This window comes from Xenopus laevis, chromosome 1L (genome assembly GCF_017654675.1).
Source record: "Xenopus laevis strain J_2021 chromosome 1L, Xenopus_laevis_v10.1, whole genome shotgun sequence".
In the NCBI taxonomy this organism is placed as follows: domain Eukaryota; kingdom Metazoa; phylum Chordata; class Amphibia; order Anura; family Pipidae; genus Xenopus; species Xenopus laevis.
In genome coordinates this window covers 57,703,488-57,710,172 of record NC_054371.1, presented here as the reverse complement: position 1 = coordinate 57,710,172, position 6,685 = coordinate 57,703,488, and positions in this window count along the sequence as shown.

Here is a 6,685-nt window from a genome sequence, read left to right as displayed (position 1 = left end):
AAAAGTTGCTTAGCATTGGCCATTCTATAACACACCAAAAGTTAACTAAAAGGTGAACCACCCCTTTAACTGTTATGCTACCAAGCAACACTTGTCTGAGGTTGCTAAAACAGATGCCTGTTCTGTAATGCAATTATTATTATTTTGTACATACTCAGAAAGCACTGGTGTCTCCCTGACTCTCCTGAAGGAATCAGCTACCTGAACTGATTTGTGCTCCTTTCTGTGCGGCTACCATTGCTTTGCTTCAGGCTAAACGTTTATTCTGGTGGAGAAACAGTCCTGTAATCCAGTACTGCCCGCACTGCCACCCATTACTACTGCTGACCACTGCTAGTGTGCACATTACTGGACTGAAATCCACCTGTATGTGCTTCAGGCAAAACTAAGCACCATGGGTAGTGTGAGGCATTTCTCTGCCACCTAAAATTTCATACCAATACTTTTCAGACTGAATCAGATTGTACAGTAGTGTCTATGGCACTGAGCATGTATTTGCTGTCTGATTTTTTCAGCTTTTGGAGAAGCAACCGTGGCCTTTCAGTCTGTCATTTACTCACATGGAACTCTCACAACTAATAAACACTGGTGAAGAATACCCCATAGCCCTAAGAGGCATACATACACTTCTAATGGTACAGTGATTCCCAAGAAAAATATCACTGAGGTACCCTGCTAGTGGCACAGTTACTGCAGTAACTAATGGCACAGTGACTCCCAGCTGGATTTGGCAACATTAAAGAGGATGTAAAGGCAAAAATAAAATACCATTTTACCCGACTGTATGCAGTGAAATGTACCCTTCATTTACTTGCTCTGACTGCTGCAGATATGAATCTCTACATGGTCGCCGGCTGTTGTACAGGGAAACAAACAAATCTGCTTGAGTTCTGGACAATTCCTCCCGCCTGCTGTTTGAAAGTATGAACCTTTCCCTGCAGAGCAGTTAGGGACCATCTGAAGTTTCCAATCTGCAGCAGTCAGAGCAAGTAAATGAAGGGAGAATTTCACTGCATACAGTCAGGTTTCTTATAAAAACGGTAGACATTTTTAATTAAAGTATATTGGAGATAGGTTTCTTTTTCTTTTTCTTTTTTGCCTTTACATCCCGCTTAAGTGAGAGGCAGTGGGTACTGGCAGTCCAAATACAGTATATATGCAGTGACAGGGAATTGATACCCAGACCCAAATATATTCTACACAAAGGCAGTGGGTACTGACACCATAAAGTACTGTAGATGCAAGTTTGTGTTTGATGTTTCCTCAAGCACAGGATGGAGATAGCTGCTCACACACCATCATTAAAACACAGGCGAAAAGAACCTAATTTGTTTCTAAATAACATTTTAAATAGTACAATTAACTTTTTGCAAAGCACAAACTGATTCCCACTGCTTTGCATACAAATGAAGAGAGTGTTACCTTATTCTACATGCTTTTTATATGAATCCACTTCTTCCCTAGCTCTACATATACTGATCAGAAAGCCCAGTGCTACTCTGAGGAGCCCAATAAGGTGCACACCAGTCTGTAGTTGAGATCTGATCAGCAACTGCTCTGGCTGAGCTTTCAAACTCAGAAGATGCACTTGTAGCCTGTAGAATATTCCATGAAAATGAAAATCTCAGGAGCAGATCTATCCTTGCCAAGAGAGTCTCTTTCATTGGAATGGTTGTCATGAAAAAGTGTAATATTTTATTAAATATAAAAAAAAATCATAATATCCCTTTAAAGTTTACATGAAAACAGGACACACCAAATTTTACTGGATTTCTAACACAACAGTTTTGAAGCTATTTACTGAGGGGAATATAAGATGCCTCTTTATTTTATGTTGTATTGCAAACTGCCTTTGGCGGGAGCTGGTATTCTGTGATAAGTACAAGGGAGCAATTACTCACTTTAAATTCTCAAAGGATGTTGTTATATTTCTTCATTTCCAAACAGAAAGTAATCTAGAAATGCTTGGTTTACACTGTCTGGATAATAAAGGAATTTCTTTTCACATTTTCTGGCCATAAATAGAGGTATCCCATAACAACATTAATGAATATAAGATATATTTCTTTAAGTTTTTCTAAAAGCATTAGTGGCTCTGTTTTAGCCTCGCTTAAGCATTGGCAATAATATTGTATGAAACAAGGTTTGTACAGTACTAGTTATTGATATGTGTATAGTGGTTTTAACAATCCGACTGATATCCATGTATGTATTGGTTGGTTCGGGAATTATGCCATTGCTTCAGTGTCGTGCCAGCTACACATGATTTATCACCCCCACTGAGCTCCTATTTTATTTATAATCCCATTAGAAGAGGTAGGGAGGTGCCAGTTTAGAGGGTATAGTCTGTTGTCATTGGGTCAAATGCCAAATAGAGGCATAAAAATCTCACTTTAAAAAAAAGGATTGTAAGCAGGTTGGATGGACTGGACACCTGCTTAAATAAATGTTCAGGACTTTAAAGAACAAGTAAAGCTATTAGGGGGTTTCAAAATCTTAGCCACCCCCTGTAAATAAAATCTAGGTTTTGCACCCAAACCGGTGTTGCACAGGTTAGTGGTGCCATCTTTCCTTGCTTTCCTGGTTGTCTCTCTGGCATATTTAGATGTGCACATGTGCAGTAGGGTAAAATTGCAGGATTCATGTTACTGCACAGACTGACTGGGGCTGGATAAGCAATGTAAGATGATGCCAGGCCACTGCAATTCAACCAAACTTTTGTGATTCTACTCACTGGGGGGGGGGAGGCTAGCATTTGGCACATTTTGGCTTTCATTGTCCTATAATAAGAAAAAGCTGCACAATCATAGCAGCAAAACAACCGTTCTATTTGTTGCTTTTTCAGAATTACATTCTACAATAACAAAAGCAATTAAAACTTGCCTGCTGATCATATGGTGATGTGTGATGTATTTGATCACAGCTTCTTTATACAGTTTGATAAATAGGCGCCATGATCTTAAAGTGCACAGCCCACAGGTTTCCAAACTGTGGTATAGGGATACGGGGCCCAGCCTGAAGGCTATTTTAGCGAGATAAAATAGACTTCAGGCTGGGCCCTCTATCCCTATACCACAGTTTGGAAGCCTGTGCATTTTTAACAATATTATTGATATAAAACAAAATAAAGTACAGCATATTCCAAGAAATTGTCCAACCACTGTTTCAGATACTGAAAGGAAATGGTGTATAATAAGATGTGGTTATGTAATGAAAGGCGCAGAGTTTGCCCAGGTCTAGTTGTCCAGACATGTTTGTGACTAGTAGATGATACCTGCTATGGATGAATAGATCAGTAGCAAAAGTCACACCTTTACCTACATTAACCCTTTTATTCTCAGACTAGAAAGGAGTTCTTGTTGGGCTTCCAATTTGGCTATCCTTCTACAATTTGAACATCCTTGCTCTGTAGGGGCATAGTTGCCAAATGTGTAAATAGACTTCCGAACTAAGAAAATTACAGCTGTACACAATAAAAGAGAATATAATGTGCCCCTTGTAAAAATAAACATTCTTAATGCCTGTGGAAATTAAACATTGGTTTTGCTGAGTGTTAATGCTATTGAAAGAATGGATGGTGTATTTTTACATACAGAATGCATTTTTGACAGACAAATGCAGGAGGCCTTTTACTATAGTAGGAGTGGAAGAAGATGCCAATGGCGACTTTTAGATAATGCACATTATGGGCACTTTGATATATCACATAATTTGACATTATGTACAACAATATACAGTATATATATGGTATGTGTATTTATAATAACAAAAATAAGAGAATTATTGTACATAACCATAATGCAGTATTCTTTCCACTTTTCCACCATCATTGTGCCAAAGCACTGCCTTGTGTTTGCCGCAATTGTGTCTGATACGCCAAAATTGCAACAAAATCCAAAGTAGCTGTAGCACACAATTCCAATTGTGTGCTACAGCTACTTTGGATTTTGTTGCAATTGTACTGGCTCTTCGCAGGGGGCCTTGTATGCTGTTTAGCACCAGACACCTGAAAAGGTTAATGGAGTAACAGGTGAGTGCTCTAATTTTTGTGTGATACTCCAAAATTGACATTTGTTAATAGGTTGGAAATTCAGTTGAAATTTTGTAGTGGGGATGGTATCACTTCTGGCATGTGGCGTTAAAACAGTTTTAATGTTAAATTACAGAGAGGGTGAGAACCCATAGTCAAATCTACAATGGAACCCTGAACAATATGAATATTTGATTACGGAGAGAACAAACAATAAAGAAAAAATAAATAACAGAGATGGACGCAAAGGTGTAATTGAAAATGTTTACTGTTGAATAGTTACAACTGTTTCATTTTTTATTGAAATTACAAGGTTTAAATTTAAATGAAAATGTGACAATATAATTCTGTACAGTAAAATTGCCTATAATGTAAGAGCTCCCCTCTGCGAAGGAGAGTATTTGAATGCTGGAACATAAAGTCAAAATATCATGAGTAATGCAGATACTGTATGGGTGAGAAAAATAAAAAAAGTATTGAAAAAAAAACTGTTTTAATGTGTGATTCTTTGGGCATAAGCTAGGTGTGTGCCCATTGACGCAACATATTGATTCTTTGTGCACGATTTTTTTGTAAGGGGCGGGGTGAATGAACAGATGCTCAGCGTCATTATGTAAAAGTGCAAGGAGCAGCATTGGATGCAAGTCCTTTTAATGAATGACAACAATTCATGATTGTGCCCATAATTGAGCAATTGCAACTTGAGCTTTGTACAGAGTCCGAAAGACATTACTTGTATATGCTATTGTATACAGCCATCTAGTGGTTAAAATCAGACCCATGCACAATAGCGATACAAATACTGTTATAATTCATATCATTTTACAGTATACATATCAACAATAAAAACCTTTTCTAGGGCATTCCAGCTTGGATCCATTAAATCAGAAAATCCTGTAAAAATATAAACATGCGAAAAAGATTAATCTTGCCCCATCTACTCAAAAATACCATTTAAATCATACTCTTAATTTATACCATCGATGTCTGGGTTTCCAGGAGCCTTATTCATTGTGTCTCCTTGTTTAATAAATTACATTATCACCACCTCTATGTATTTTTTTAACAGAATTTAATTAAAGTTGAATTTAAGTTGATTTACACAATGCTTCATTTGAGCAAATTGACCTGCCATCGCTTGTTTAATCTTCTTGGCTTTAAAGGGATACTGTCATGGGAAAAACATTTTTTTTCAAAATGAATCAGTTAATAGTGTTGCTCCAGCAGAATTCTGCACTGAAATCCATTTCTCAAAAGAGCAAACAGATTTTTTTATATTCAATTTTGAAATCTGACATGGGGCTAGACATATTGTCAATTTCCCAGCTGCCCCAAGTCATGTGACTTGTGCTCTGATAAACTTCAATCACTCTTTACTGCTGTACTGCAAGTTGGAGTGATATCACCCCCCTCCCTTTTCCCCCCAGCAGCCAAACAAAAGAACAATGGGAAGGTAACCAGATAACAGCTCCCTAACACAAGATAACGGCTGCCTGGTAGATCTAAGAACAGCACTCAATAATAAAAACCCATGTCCCACTGAGACACATTCAGTTACATTGAGAAGGAAAAACAGCAGCCTGCCAGAAAGCATTTCTCTCCTAAAGTGCAGGCACAAGTCACATGACTAGGGGCAGCTGGGAAATTGACAAAATGTCTAGCCCCATGTCAGATTTCTAAATTTAATATAAAAAAATCTGTTTGCTCTTTTGAGAAATAGATTTCAGTGCAGAATTCTGCTGGAGTAGCACTATCAACTGATGCGTTTTGAAAAAAACATGTTTTCCCATGACAGTATCCCTTTAAGCACTGATTTATGTACCCTAAAAATTTCGCTGGCAGTACTTTTTGTGTAACCCACATATTGGAGCTCTCGATGATATTTTATATGATAAAGAATAAATACGAAAGCACATGTGTACTGCAAATCTTAGGAACAAATGTTAGGGGCATACAGTGGCATAATTAGATTATAAATTTAGTTTGGCACCAAGAATTGGCAAATTGACCTAACCAAGATATATTGAAATAGCTCATTAATTAGGGCCTCACTGGGCCCCCTATACTCTCAGTCCCCACAACTGCCGCAGAGCCTGCTTCTTCTGTAGTTATGCCCCTAGGAACTTACTTGTTCTTGGGTCAGAAATAAAGTCACCATTCTGACAATTGGTATAGCAGTTGCAACCCTAGTATGGGAAAGTGACTTTATTTCCTTCAAATAACCTCTTTCTAATATTAAAGATTCCTCCTCAACTCCACCAGAACCACAGTGAAAGACTCCCCTCTAGTGGAGATTGTTGTACACTTTAAATGTGCCTTCTTGCCAAATGAGAGTTTGAATATTCAGAATAATAATTTCTCTTAGCGTCTTACGTCCATAGCGAACATATTTGTGCCAAGTGAATCAGACACTAATGTTATTATGAACACCATTCGCCAGAAGTCATTCAAGTAATTTGCAGACTCACCTTAGTGGGTGCCCACTATTTTGCTGCAATTTTGGAAAAGAACAATGCATTGTGGGTAAAACCAAGGAGATTTGAATCCAAATAATGCACATTACCCATTGCTCTGTGCTCATATATTAGTCCTCATTGCTCTCAGGTAGTCAAGCATTTTACAATGCTTTGTAAATTTTGCAAAGGGTGATATAAT